Here is a 15,938-nt window from a genome sequence, read left to right as displayed (position 1 = left end):
CACTCAACTGGCCTTTCATCGTGGCTATGCCCAATCTCCCAATTCTGTTCTGTAACTTCCCAACAGTCCCTGGCCTCTTGCCACCCTTAATCAGATCGAGACTTCATTCTCCTTTGGCCACGTGGTCCAGGTCCTGGGCATTCTGTTCCCTTCAGTTTACTGGCCATTCCCATTGAGATCTTCCCTAGACCCCTCCTCACAGTCACCTCAGACTACTTGGCTACTCCTAGATCCCTCCCAGTCCTACTGTATATAAGATCCATCTTGGCTGCCACTAAGGCGCTCAGATTCTTAAAATCTGGCCAGTGGTTTGAGATTCAATCTAGCTTGCTTGTCAATACAAGCGTCACAAATGTTTAGATTCCTTAAGAGTCTGGCCAATACGGTCGATCTTTAATAAACCTTGTCTTTGACTGAAAGAAGGCTTGGGTCAAATTCATTTGGGCAGGACCCGAATGTCACTATTTCAGGATCCCAGCGCCCCTAAACCTCAAAAATTCCCCAATCAATAAATGGTCAAAGGATATGAACAGGCAGTTTTCAGACACAGAAATCAAAGCTATCTATAATCATATAAAAATGCTCTAAATCACTATTGAGTAGAGAAATGCAAATTAAAACAGTTCTGAGGTACTACCTTATACCTATCAGATTGGCTAATATGACAGAAAAGAAAAATTATAAATGTTGGAGGTGGTGTAGGAAAACTGGGACACTAATTCTGATGGAGTTGTGAACTGATCCAACCATTTTGGAGGGCAACGTGGAACTATGCTCAAAGGGCTATCAAACTGTCTGTACCTTTTGATCTAGCAATACCAATACTAGATCTATATATACCACAGAGATTTTTTTTAAAAAAGGGAAAAGGACTTATTTGTATGAAAATATTTATAGTAGCTCTTTTTGTGGTGGCAAAGAATTGGAAATTGAGGGGATTCCCATCAATTGTGCAATGGGTGAACAAGTTGTGGTATATGATTATAATGGAAAACTATTGTGCTCTAAAAAATGACAAGCAGGATAATTCTAGAAAAACTTGGAAAGACTTACATGAACTGATACAGAGTGAAGTGAACAAAACCAGAAGAACATTGTAACAGTAATATTATAAGATGATCAATTCTGAATGATTTAGCTATTCTCAGCAATACAACAATACAAGACAATTCTAAAGGACCTGTAATGAAAAATGCTATCCACCTCCAGAGAAAGAACTGATGGAGTTTGAATAGTATACTAAACAGCATGCTATTTTTCATTTTCTTTATTTTTTCACTTTTGTGGGTGTTTTGTCTGCGTTTTCTTTCACAACCTGACTGATGCAGAACTATATTTTGCATCACTGCACATGTATAAGCTATATAAACCCCCTCAGGCAGAGGAGAAGGGAGGAAAGGAAAGAGAGAATTTCAAACTTGAAATTTCAAAAAATGAATGTTAAAAATGTTTTTACATGCAATTGGGAAAAATAAAATATTAAAAATTAAATAGCCAACAAATAAACAAACAAACCTAAAATGATCATGAAAAAGGAAATATTAAAAATTAGAGGAGAAATAGAAAAACAGGAAACCAAAAAAGGAAATCCCCATAGAAATGATAAAACTAAAAGCTAGTTCTTTAACTAATAAAATTGATAAATCTTTAGCTAAACTGATTAAAAAGAAGAGGGCAGAAAATCAAGTCAATAAGAAATCATTCACTCCACAAGAAGATAGAAGGTGAGAAGAATAAGAGAAGGGGCAGGTGATAGAAGGGAGGGCAGATTGGGGGAAAGAGTATACAGAATGCATGCTACCTTGGGATAGAGGAAGGGAGAGATGGGGAGGAAAACTGGAGCTCAAAATCTTGTGGAAGTGAATGTTAAAAACTAAAAGTTAATTAATTAATTAATTTTAAAAAAGGAAATCATTCATCATAACCGAGTTAGATTAATAAGTTGGATCCCAGTGATGTAAGGATGGTTCAATATTAGAAAAATAATCTAACATCCAAAACACATAATCTTCTCAATAGATTCAGAAAAAAAACTTTAAGAAAGGACAGCACTTATTTATGCTAAAAAGTCTACAAAGTATAGACATTGAGGGACATTTTAAAAATACCATTAAAATATCTTTCTAAAACCAAGAGTAGGCAACGTATGCAATGAAGATACCCTAGAACCTTTTCCAATAAATACAGAGTAAAGCAAGAATGTTTACTTCCACCACTAATATTTGATATATGTCTGGAAATGTTTGCAACAGCAATAAGACAGGAGAAAGAAGTTAAAGGCAAAGAAGTTAAAGGCATAAAAGTAGGTAAGGAGCTGATGAAATTATCCTTATTTGCCGATAATAGGATGGTACACGTATTAAAGCCTAGTTAATCAGTGAAGATAGAAATTGAGACAATAGCTTCATAAAATTTGCAGGCTACAAAATAAACCTTCAAAAATCAACTACAGTTCTATACAATAATAACAAATTTCAAGAAGCAATAATATAAAGTGATCTCCCATTCTAAATAACTACAAAATGCATAAAGTATCTAGGAATTTATCTATCAAAGCACACGAAAAACTTATATAGATTCAATTAGAAATTACTTCTTAGAGAAAGAAAGAAATAATTAAACAGGTGGAAGGTATCCAGTGTTTGTATTTAGACTATGCCAATATAATAAAAATTATAATACTACTGAAATTAATTTACACTTTAATGTTAAATCAAACAAATTACCAAAGGGATACTTTATAGAACTTAATAAAATAATAACAAAACTCATTTGGCAAAGCAAAAGATACAGAATATCAAGGGAAATAATGAAAGGAAGTAAGGCCAAAAGGAGAATAGCAATTCCCAAATTCAAGCTATAATACAAAGTAGCAGTCATCACACCATTGGGAATTGTTTGAAAAATGGAGTTAGATCAATGGAATAGACAAGGGAGAAACAGAAACAATGGAACTCAACAACCCAGTGTTTGATAAAGCAGAAAACATAAATTATCTAGGAATGACCCCCCTATTTAACAAAATACTGCTGGGAAAACTAGAAAGCAGTTTGGCAGAAATCAGGCTTAGACCAACACCATGTTCCACAATACAGTCTAAATGGATGGTCATGTTAAATGACCTTATTATTAAAGGTCATACTGAAAAAAAATTAGAAAAGAAACAGATCATATACCTCTCACAGGCATGGGTAGATGATATATTCTTTTGCAAACAAAGGATAGGGTAAATACAAAAGATAAAATAAATAACTGATTATATGAAATTGAAAAGCTTCTGCACAGACAAAATTAATGTACCTAGGGCAAGAAGGGAAGCAGAAGAATGGCGGGGGGGGAGGAATCTTTGTATCAGATTTCTCTGATAAAGATTTGGTATCCAAGAGATAAAACAATTAGCAAATATATATGATTGAGCCATTCCTCAATAAATAAATGGTCAAGTCATATGAACAATTTTCAAAAGAATAATTGCAAAGTATTAACAACCACATGAAAGGATGCCCAAATCACTAATAATAAAACAAATGCACATCAAAACAACCCTGAGGTTTCATGACACGCCTTGCAAATTGGCAAAGATTTGACAACATTTAACAAATTGATAATAAAATGTCTATCGTCAATGTTAGATAGGCACACTAATAATGTGAAGCTGTGAATTGGTACAACCATTTTGGAAAGCAATTTGGAACGACGCAAATAAAGTGAGTAAAATGTCTATACTCTTTGACCCAGGGATTCTACTACTAGGCTTATACCCCAAGGAAACCAATGATAAGAAAAAAGTCTCCATATGCAGCAAAATATTTATAGTAGCACTTTTTGTGATAGCAAAGAATTGGAAACAAAGTACATGTGTAATGATTAGGGAATGGTTAAACAAATCATGGCACATGAATATAAATGGAATTTTATGTGGTATAAGAAATGATGTATGTGAAGAATGCAGACGAGCATCCATATGAACTGATGCAGAGTAAAGTCGATAGAGCCAAGAAAACTTCTTTTTTTAATTCCACAGTATTTACTCAAATCCTTTAGGCTTCTTTATTATTGTTTTCTCATTTTTCCAGTCTCTGTGGGCTTTTTATGAGATTTTCCATTGTACTTCTTACCTTTCTTCTTTTTTGGGGGGAAGGCGGAGGACTTTTTCTAATCAATTTGTTTCATTTCTTGCTGAATGAGGCGATGAAATCCAGCACATGATCTTTTGCAATCTTTCCAGAAGCTAGGTAGGTCTCTTTACGAGCTGCTTCCTTATCTCTCTTTCTGGTATTATTTAGGACTATTAAATCAGAATTTCAGGTAACCCCTCCCAGATTAGCATAATCCATTCTAGACCTGCCATAATGAGGTCCCAGCTAAGAAGATGGTAGGTTTAATTGTTGACTCAGCATCTTTATTTGCCCCCGCCCTCAACCTTTACACTGGAATTCTCTTGCCCAGGTAGTGTGTATGCACTTTCCTGCAGTCCTCAGAATTCTGTGGCCCCTTCACTTTCCACGTTCTGGCCTACTATGATACCAGCTCTGCACCAGGCATTCACTTCAGCTAGAAGCTCCTATTCAGCAATTGCCCTCAGGACCACAGACAGGCAAGACCAACCAGTTTGAGGCTGAACAGAAATTTATCTGAAATGTAACCTGTGATACAATGTCTCTAATCAATTCGCATAGAGTTCATATTTGGGATCCCTCTGTGATAACCAGCTACATGATCCAGCATCCACCCAGGGTAACACTAGAACATAAAAATTTGTCCCTTTTCTATCTGGGGTCCTATTCCCCTGTTCCTTGCTCCCCGTTCTTCCTGCTAGCAATAAGAATAACAAAACTATTTAAGAAGGAACAGATTTGTTATCACTCAGAAATAACGAAGGAAAAAGTCAATAAAATAGTTCTCTCCTTTTCAGTGAACTTCAGCACCCCATAAACTAAATTTAGCTTTTATCATAGTCTAGCATAAGCTATAGCACACTTGAGGGGCTCGAAGATATTCTGTTTTTCTAGCTCTCCTGGCTCTTCGAGATAAACATTCCACCTCCTTTTCTCAGAAGTCTGTAGTTTCTGAATTGTAAACATTATCTAGTGGACAGCAGATTGCCCTTGAGGCCAGCAGCTGTAAGGTCTTGGGGTCTGCCAGGCCTCCTGCTGGGTACTGCTCTGCATTCTTTTAAACTGAGTCCTTCCCTTCTCTGGAGGACTCTTAATAGAGCTCATGCTCATGCTCATGCTCTGTCCTTTTCCTTCCTGGCAGCCTGTAGTGCCTCCCGATCTTCATATTTACTCATGTCCATTTTAGTGAGCACTGTCATTGCTCTGGGTCAATTCACTTAACTCCCTAAGCTGGGTGGGAAACTCCCCTTCCACTGTTGTTTCATCTTATGGGAGGAGGGGGAATGACTTTTTTTTTTTTTAATCAGACAGCTGACAGCTGTTTCCTCTTTATGAAAGGGGAGAGGAGACCCTGTTCCATAGGAAACTCTGTTCCTGTCTATCCCTCATGGATATGCAAAGAATCTCTCTGCCTTCCAAATAAAAACTGAGGGAAAGTGTTCACAGGCCAGTGCTGTACTTCTAAGACCCACTAGCTACTTTCATGGGATCATAGGTCTAGAGCTGGAAAGATGTGAAGATGCCACCTGGTCCAATCTGCTCGTTTTGTAGATGAGGAAACTGAGGTCCAGAAAGGATGTGTCAGAAGTGAGATTTGAACCCAAGTTCATAATCAATGTTTTTTTGCACAGTAGCAGGCTGCCTACTCATTCCCTTAGAACTCCTCATGCTTCTTAAACTAAATTTCCATCTGGGACCTTTGGACATCATGCCATACTTATTATTCCACTTTAGGGTCTCAAATCCCACCCAATGCTGGTGTAATAAAAAGATCAATGCTCTATCAGAAGTAGTGCCCTTAACTACTTCAGGATGGCTTTATCATCATAGATTGCGTCAAACTGAAAACTGACTGGTGCTAATGGGGTGATACTAAGCAGAGGCATGGCATGAGGTGCTCATCAGGGAGAGGAGAATGCTAAAAACCACATGACATTTATGGCTACATTCCTAGAGGCTGGCATCCTGGGGAAAACACACACGAAAACATTCACAGCAAAGATCTCCATGGAAACCCACAACATGATGATGTTCTTCCCACGCAAAACCCCTAGATTTACCAGGGTCTGCGTTGCTTTTCTATGACAAATAAAAGGGCAGCAAGGCTCCACTCTTGCAGCTAGCTTCAAAGTTCTGCTCTGTTTCCTCCCTGCTGAATGTCTCACTGTTACTCTTCATGATGATGACGGAAATGGAGCTCAGCTCCAGACACTTTTCTAGCTGACAGAGCTAGAATCCTCCTGCTGCTTCTGCCTCAAGTAGTAGCAGCTGTCTTTTCTCTGAATGTTTTAAAGTCTGTCTTCCTAAAGTCTAAAGTATGTGACTAACTATTCCTATACTTCCTTTTCTTTTAAAAAATTTTTTAATTGATATCTTGTTTTTATTTCATCTACATTTCTCAGTGAACCCCTTTTCCCTTCCCCTCCCAGAGAATCATCCTTTGTGACAAAACACTTAAAAGGGGAAAAAAAAAACACTTCAGCAAAATTAGCAAGCACATTGAGAAATTCTGGCATTATATGCTCTTTCCCACACTCATAAGTCCCCTACCTCAGCAAAGAAGATATTTATTTGTAAAGTTTCTTAATCAACTTGAGAGGAAGGCCTGTCATTGCATGGAGTCAACTACTGCTGTTCAGTCACGTCCGACTCTTTGTGACCTCATTTTGGGGTTCTCTTGACAAAGATACTGGAGTGATTTGCCACTTCCCTTCTCCAGCTCATTATTACAGATAAGGAAACTGAGGCAAACAGGGTTAAGTGACTTGCCCAAGGTTACACAGCTAGTAAGTATCTGAGGAGGGATTTGAACCCATGAAGATGAGTTTTCCTGATTCCAAGCCTAGTGTAGGAGTGCTGGCTCCTGCCCCACTTAACTGCCCCATGGCAACTGCTACAACAAAAGAAATTATTTAGTGACTGACTGAAAGAATCAGTCATGCCCCTGAGGCCTATTTTTTTTTTTAGATTTTTAAAATTTTACTTATTTATTTTTAGTTTTCAACATTCATTTCCATGAGATTTTGAGTTCCAAATTTTCTCCCCATCTCTCCCCTCCCTCCACCCCAAGATGGCTCTACATATACATTCATATTGAACCTATTTTCACATTCATCATGTTGTAAAGAAGAATCAGAACCAATGGGAGAAACCATGAGAAAGAAAAACACAAAAAAAGAGAGATCAAATAGCGTGCTTCAATCTGCATTCAGACTCCATAGTTCTATCTCCGGATATGGATAGCATTTTCCATCATCAGTCCTTTGGAGTTGTCTTGGATCCTTGCATTGCTGAGAGAAGATGAATCTATCAAAGTCAGTCAGTCATCACACATTGTGGCTGTTACTATGCACAGTGTTCTGGTGCTGCTCACTTCACTCAGCATCGATTCACGTAAGTCTTTCCAGGTTTTTCTGAAGTCTGCTGAGACCCGTGTTTTAAAAAGCAAACCATCCAGCAGTTCAAGTTTGTCAGTTCCAGCTGAAAGGAGGAGAAACCTTGCCTCTGAGTAGGAATTGCTCTTGGGAAGGGGAGAAAGACTTTTTTTCCTCTTGCCCTGTTCCCCCACTCCTCACTGGCTATGTATTATTGAAGGGTGGTAGAGTGCAAGGGAAGAGACGAACATTCCAGGCAGACACAAACACACAGGGTCAGTGGCTTAAGAAAGGAATGGCAGGGACCTCCGGCAGCAAAGAGGAGCAAAGCTCAAGAGAGAGTTGGGACTAGAAATTTAAAGTTGACAAAAACCAGAACTGAATGCAAAGAGGAGGAAGTTCCAGGCTCTGCAGTTCTATGTGTGCCTCATTACCATTGGATTCTCAGTTTGGGTCCAGCCTTTCTGCAAACACTATGAATATTAGTGGGAGAATGAACCCAGGTTTAACTGGGAAGAGGAATGTACTGATCTTAGTAAATGTTTTTTGCTGAGTAAATGCCTTCTAAGGAAATGTCATTGCTAAGACACAATTGTGCTGATTATATGTGCTGTATTTCTTTCTTCTGGTTCAGAAGATTGCTTCATTGTCTCCAAATCTAGGTTCCTACTAAGCCACACATATTCCTGGAAGTTACCAGAAGACCTTGGCCCATGATCAATGGGTTGTACATATGTGTGTTGTTTCCCTTCCTAGAACGGAAGCTCTTTGAAGGCAATAATTTTGATTTTTGGTTGTTCTCCTCCTCCTCACCCCTCCACCCCACTCGCCAGGTCAGAGTCTGGCACATAACAGGTAGTTAATAAACACTTGCTGATGGATAGGCCATGGTGGTCAAGGAAAACTCCAAGAAGGAGGAGATAATTACAGGAGGGGGGAATGAAGTGGGGAAAATCACAAATATGGGAAAAGGTTTATTTAGAAGACTGTATACTATCAGCTCTGTTGATAATATACACATGGGATTCACAGAAGAAGCCACTGAAAATTTTTGAAGAGAACGATGTAAGAGAACAGAAACTTTCTTAACAATGAGAGACTTAGTATAGCTCAAAATAGACTACAAGAGGGGCTTTGTGAAATCTCCTTCATATGCAGGATGTGAGATCAGTCAAGGAAGGGAATATTAAGAATGAAAATAAAAGCTGGGGAGAGAGAGAGAGAGAATGAGAGTCTGATCAAGTCCTCATCTGCTGTTTCCAATACCAGGATCATGTAGAAAAATCTATTGTTCTTCAGTTGTGTCTGACTTTTCATGACCCCATTTGGAGTCTTCTTGGCAAAGATACTGTAGTAGTTTGCCATTTCCTCAGCCACCTCATTTTACAGATGAGGAAACTGAGGCAAACAGGGTTAAGTGATTTGCCCAGGGTCAAACAACTAGTAAATATCTAAGGCTGGATGTAAATTCATGAAGATGAGTCTTCTTGATTCCAAGCCCAGTGCTCTAATCACTGTGCCACCTAGTTGCCCATGTAGAAATATACTCAGTTTATATTTGTGGCTATTGTAACACCACTAAAAAGGTAGTATTGTGTACATTTCTCTTTTCTAGCATTTGTATTTTTCATCGTGGTTCTTTAAGGATTCTTTTTATCCCACTGAAATCCCTTATTTTCAAATAGCCATTAATGCTGTTGCCAAGCTCTCCCAATTAACGGCTTGTTAGCTAGTCATCGTTGCAAGCTCATCTATTCAGAGAAGTGTGCCTCAGGTGAACATAATTGCTGCTTCTATACTTTTCTCTTTGGCCTTGGAAGCCTGCTTTTGGACACCGCTGAGCATGAGTTGCCTGGCTCAATTCGGTGACTGCAATTCAGCTCAGCAGGCTTCGCATTTGATTCTGAGCTGACTGGCTTTCAGCTCTGCCACACTGAGGTCCCAAGAGAATTCTGATCTCATTGTGACATCACTTTCCTGCCAGACATCTTGTGTTAAAAGCAGCCTCCTGCTGGGCTCTGTTGCAAATTGATGCAAATGAAAGAGTTCCCAGACTCCTCTATTTGTAACCCTTAATTCTCCTGAAGGCAGAGGAGGGGGGCAGGAAAGCTGGCTGCCTCTAACTGTTGTTTCCAGAATGGTCTGACATTTAAAATCATCAGCCTACTCTTTAAATTGCAGCCAACATGTATGTGTAGCCCAAATGGAAGTTAAGGAGAAAGAGGTGTTTTTCATAATCTCCTGGGAAAATAAATATCTCACTTATTTATTATTGACCTTTGTCTCACTGCTCTCTGTTCTATTGTTCTCTTTCAATCATCTATCTTCTCATTACATTTATGTAGGATGAGTAATTCATGCATTGAATTAGGTTAGGTCATTTGATTCTAAGCATGGGACTCAATATGGATGAAGAATTAGTACCAGGCAGATTCAAAAGCAGAGAAATCAGTGACATTTCTGCCTCACTGGGCTAGACATGCATGTGTATGAGCTTGACGCTAGTATGTATAAAAGAAAACATTAAGTGAACATTTCCTGCCTTTGGACAAGTAAGGCTTTGAGAAGAGAATGACTTTGACTCCCAGGTCTGGCCTACCCCTCCTTTTGAAAAAGTTGTAAGAAGCAAAAACAGCAGCATTCTGAGGAAAGGCAACAGCATTCAGAATAATGAGGCAGCTGGGAACTGCTGGTAGTGCTGGGCCAGGAGTCAGGAAGACTCATCTTCTTGACTTCAAACCTGACTTTAGACATGTACTTAAGTCACTTAACTCCAATTACCTCCATTTCCTCATCTGTAAAATGAGCTGGGTAAGGGAACTGGCAAACCATTCCAGTGTCTTTGCCAAGAAAACCCCAAATGAGGTCACAAAGAATCAGACACGACCGAAAAATGAACTGTCCAGAGGAATAGCTATGGGGTGAGGAAGAGATACTGGTTTTCACTGAGCTCCCTCTCAAAAGGCTCAATCACTAAGCCAAACTAGGGCTGAACATCATATGTCCCAGGTGGGTTTGATTTCCTCTGTCTGCCATGAATGAGTGAGTAAGCATTAAGGAGGACTGCAAAAAAGTAAAAATAAATTCTATCTATCTATCTGTGTATCTGTCTGTCTGTCTCTCTACGAACCTGAAATGGGAGATATAATTCTGAATCTAAGAGCATGAACATTTTTTAAAAGAAATTTATTTTTAGTTTTCAACATTCACTTCCATAAGATTCTGAGTTTCAAAATTTCTCCCCATTTCTCCCCTCCCTCCACCCCAAAACAGCGTGTAAATTGATATAGGCTCATACATTCATATTAAAACTATTTTCACATTAGTCAGAGCATGAACCTTTTTTAGGAGGGATTGGGGAAGGCCCAAAGGAAGCTGATGAAAGTGTCTCATATGAGAGTTTCCTTCTAGATTGACTTCTTCAGCATGAGAATGTGGAAGAGGACTCTTTTTGACTCATACCACAGAATCCTCAGAGAGCAGTGAGACAAAGGTCAATAATACCCAAACTCACTGAGATACCAGGCCCCAAAGTAAAAGAAATCCCCTTCTCCTCTGGCCTTTCACTTCCTCATTTTCAAAGTTTCCCCTATAAGCCTCTAGGTGCCCCCCCCCCATCTCACATTCTACTGTTCCCTCTGACTACCTTGGACTGCAGCAGCCAGAGCCCGGGTCCTTGAGACCCAATCAGGAGGAATGGCCCTACCTGCCTCAAAAACTCAAGAGTGTCCAGTGGGAGATTCACTGATCTTCTCAAGCTGGGGATCTGGTGGTGTTAGGGTAAGGGTAAGGCCCTTCTGGGGCCTTCTAAGCAGTCCCCATATACCCTCCTGATCACTTTCAACATGTATTCAGTGATGCAGGGAGAAGAGATGAGGTGATAATGACCTGGTGATTGACATCCTTGAGTAACTACCTATCCTACCCCCTTCCTTCCCACTAGTTGCGAAGTTACCATGGCAGCAGAAGCCAAGGCAAAGAACCCCGTGTGGTTTTGGAAACATTTACTGATATCCAGTTTTAACAATCTGTAAGCCCTGATGATCAGAAGAGGTACAAATATGTGACAAGGCAGTCTCTGAGAAAAGTCGAGGAGGCAGCCCTTAGTGCAGGCCCAGGCTGCATTTGGATTTGTAACCAGTGCCCAGAGAAGGCAGGTAGTGTCTAGGGGCCAGGGCTGGGCTTCCTTGACCCCTGCTGCCACATCCTTTGCTTTCTTCTCAGTCTTTGGATGTAGCCAAAAGAAAAGGGGGCAGCTAAGGGGACCTTTGTCTCCTCTCCTTGAAAGCAAAGATCCCTGCACCGGCTAATACTTTAAGAGGGCAGCTAGATGGGTTAGTTTGCTGTTTTTACTGCACACTTTCATTAAGTGGGTACTTGGTGATTTTTTTTCCTGAAATTTCCTCCTTTCTTAACTGCTTCCCCAATCCAGCTTACTCCTGATGCAAAGACTTTTGCTAGGTAAGCTTGGAGAAGTGGAACAGATCTAATTGTATGGAGGAAGAGGGGGGAAAAAAACCTCTCTCTCCTTGAAAAACAGAAAATAAAGGCAATGATGGCCAATCAGAACACATAGACTAGGACACAGTAAAAGTAAATCCAAGGCAAGGATCTGTAGCTCTGCGGCGATAAGAGCACCAGGGACCTCTTGGACTGCTAGAAAAGCCACTTTTGCCTCTCTGGTTAGCTGGCTGTGGAAATTTGTCCATTCTTTATCCGTTGCTTTGAATTTAGAGCTCAATTACCTACTACAAAACCCCATTGCCCAGCAGAAAAGCTAAGTTGTATTTAGGGCTTATAAATAGAAAGAGGATACGGAAGAGTGTTCCTCATTCTGCGGACACGAAAGGTTTGATGAGTGGGAACTGATCTGGGGGCTAGAGCTATTAGGACAAAGTAGTAGAGTAATATTAAACTGCTAAAACCTGGCATATGAATTTGGGAGTTAGCTCTTCCTAGAAATGAGTTGATGAGACAGTAGAGGAGAGCTGTGTGGGTAAGTGTACTTTCATTTTTTAACACCAGTAGCCATTCTTGGTGTGGTTGAGTTTGAAAGGAATTCCCTTGAGGAATGAGGGAATGAAAGTCACTGCCCACCTTTCCAAGCACAGACAGCTCACCTCCAGGCAGAAGATGGTTTACACTCAATGAAGTTTAGAAAATAGGGCTATTTTCTAGCCATAGGCCAAATGTGCCTATTGTTTTTTTTCCTTAATTTTCTTTATTTGTTTTATTCCTCACTGGGTACCTAAGTCACTGATCATGAAATTATTCTATAATAAACCCTGGCTTAAAACGAAGGAAATTATAACCATATCAACTGTATTTAGCACATAGTGTGAAGGGAGCATTTTCTTCTTCATTTCTGTTTTGCCCCCATACCTTACAACCAGATTGTGATGGTAAATGTTTAACAACCAGTTCTCCCCTCCCTCCAAATGTGCAAACAACACACTTTTAAGTTTAATTTGCATTAACATTTCTCTTTCACTTTAAGTCTAGACAGAGACAAAACTATAAATCAAACCCTGATTCATGTCATTCAATCATTTCTGAAGTGTAAACGCTCACATTGAAAATAATTGGCTCTCGTGAGCCAAGTCAAGTAGGTTCCAGCATATCCTTGTTTGTGACCCCCTTACTCTCTTCTTTGTCCTCATAGTGATGTTCAATTCCTTAACCCTTTGGTTCTTTCCCAAGCCATCACCCCTTCACTTGCTAACCTTTCCTCCCTTCTCTTGCTTGACCCCTTGATGAATCAGTTCAACTTTACACTATCCTTTGGGGTATATGGGGTGCTCAGGGAGAACTAACACTTTTGGTGAGAGGGCTTGCTGAACCCTTTTCAGGGCTGTTCATCCACTCTTGGTGTCCACCAACTGTTCAACTCTCGCCTGTAGCTCCAAGAAACTGTAGCCTGCACAGTGGTCACACCCCAGTAAACCATCTTTGCAGATAGGCTAAACCAGGTTGAGGGTAACTGACAGGCCTCAAACCTGTTGGTGAGTTAAGGGATGTTGACCCCATTCTGGGGAATTAATTTTTCACCAGCCTCAGTCCCTATCCCAAGTTGTTGTTGCTGTTAAGTGACTTCCATGAGGATAGACTGGACCCAACTGGAAGCCAGTTCACTTTTCTTAAGAGTTGATGGAGCCCCAGATCATGTTAGTACCCTTCCCTGGTTCCTTTTGTTTTTTAGTTCTCTTACTGAGCACTACTGTTGTATACTCCATCAGTCAACTAGCATTTTATTAAACACCTACTATGTGCTGGGGCAGGGGATAAAGGAGGAAAAAAACAGTTGCTGCTTTCAAGGAACTCACAATCTAAAGAGGAAGACAACATAAAAACAACTATGTGCAAACAAGATATACACAGGATAAATTGGAGGTGGGGGGGAGGAGTAATCTCAGAAGAAAGGCACTAACATTAAGGAGGAAAGGCTTCTTTAAGAAGATGGACCTTTAGACGAGACTTGAAAGAAGCCAGGGAATCTGGGAGGTAAAGATGAGGAAGGAGAGCCTTCCAGGCACGGGAAAAGTTAGTGAAAATATCCAGAGTTGGGAAATGGGGTGTCTTGTCAAGAAACAAGAACTCAAGATTGCTTTGTTAGCCTTAAGGAGGCCAGTGTCACTGGATTTGAGATATTAAAGGGAGGAAAGTATAAGAATAGAAACACAGAATGGGGCTAGGTTATGAGGAGCTTTGAATGGTCAACAGGGTTTTATATTTGATTCTGAAGATAATAGTGAGCTACTGGAGTTTATTGAATAGGAGAGTGATATGCTCAGACCCATGATTTAGAAAGATCAATTTGACAGCTGAATGGAGAATGGATTATAATGAAGATAGACATGAAGCAGGGAGACCAACCAGGAGGCCATTCTAACAATCCTGGTGTGAGTTGATAAGGGCCTACACTAGGATGCAGTGCAGTGTAAGAGGAGAGAAGGGGCCACATAGGAGAGATGTTACCAAGATGTTACAAGACTTGACCATTGATTGGATATGGCAGGTAAGCAAGAGTGAAGAGTGGTTTTGAGCCTGGATAAATGGATATTCAATGAGGTTTGAAGCCAGGCAGAAAAGAAAAAAAAGCAAAAGAGAGAAGTTGAGGCACCTGATGCAGATAGCATTGTCAAGGAGTTAGACACAAAAAAGGTGGAAAGATATGGGACAATAGAGAGTGGGAATGGATGGGACGAACAACAAGAAGAAAATCCCAGGCCTGCTTCTCTTTTCCACTATATGACACCTTCCCAAAGAGAGAGACTGATATTCTGCCCAAGAAAGAAGTGGGTCAAGCGCTGCTAAGAGCCATCTCCAAGCTCCAAAGCAAAAGCTCCAGACGTGTTAGCCAAAACCATATCTATCCCCATGCAGTTTCCATTTGTATTTCTACAGTCAAAAAAATAAAAATCATGTTCTTTAGAAACACTGAAAAAGGAGAAGCAGCTTGAAATGGGTCAATAGCTTGATTTGCTTCAGGCAGAACCTGCTCCTTCTGTATCATCCAAATAGGTGTCACTCAGGTTGAACAGGGTCCCTTGCTCCATTAGCTTGGAGCAATAAGCAGGTGTGCTTCTTCCTCAAATCAGTTAGTTGGGACCCAAAGAAAGACATCAGTGCTGGAAGCGATGTCAGAGAACATTTCAGGAAAGCTGTCCGATTCCTGGTCCATCTGTGTGCAGGAAAGCTGTCTTATCCACAGGAGGGCCTTCAGTCTGTTGTGACACCATGCCATAATATTGATTTTGTTTTCTTTAATTATACCTCTAAAGAACACATAACTTACTGAATCCAAATTGCTCTTTTCCAACTCCCCAGTGCTTTTGTGTTATCTCAGGAAATTGCAGAGACAAAAGTTAATATGGAAAGGCTATTTGCATCAATTCTGATTCTAATATCAATTGCACATCATTTGCAGTTTCTTTCCCAGTCTCATGGATTCTCTTTGTCAGTATCAACACTTGAACTTTGAGGCCAAATCTCAAAGAACTTACTGTTTGGACTTTGCAGTTTGACCAGAGATAAAAACCAAAGTAAAGTATTTCTGCTTAGGGGTACAGTAAAACTCATTCAGCTAATTTCTTCCAAATTCCACAAAGAAGTCCCTAAAATTAGATGAAAACACTTCCATCAACAGTTTAGAGTAGAAAATTAAAGATCATTGTACCCTCCTGAACCTTATAATAAGCTCATGGGAGACACTAGGGAGAGAGTGATGCAGTTAGAACTCAGTGTGGTGTGATGGAAAGAGGGATGAATTTGGAGTGTGAGGACCTGACTTCAACTTATGGCTGTGCCACTGACCACCTGAGTGACCAGGGCAAATGATTTATCCTTTCTGGAATCTGGTCTCATTCTCTAAATCCCAAGGTTGAAGATCTATAAAAAGAGGGGTTTGGACTAGAATCGGGGGTGGTGAACCTGTGGCCTTGAGGCT

The sequence above is a fragment of the Vombatus ursinus genome, unplaced genomic scaffold (genome assembly GCF_900497805.2).
Source record: "Vombatus ursinus unplaced genomic scaffold, bare-nosed wombat genome assembly UNPS02014924.1, whole genome shotgun sequence".
NCBI classification, from domain to species: domain Eukaryota; kingdom Metazoa; phylum Chordata; class Mammalia; order Diprotodontia; family Vombatidae; genus Vombatus; species Vombatus ursinus.
This window is presented reverse-complemented; position numbering follows the sequence as displayed.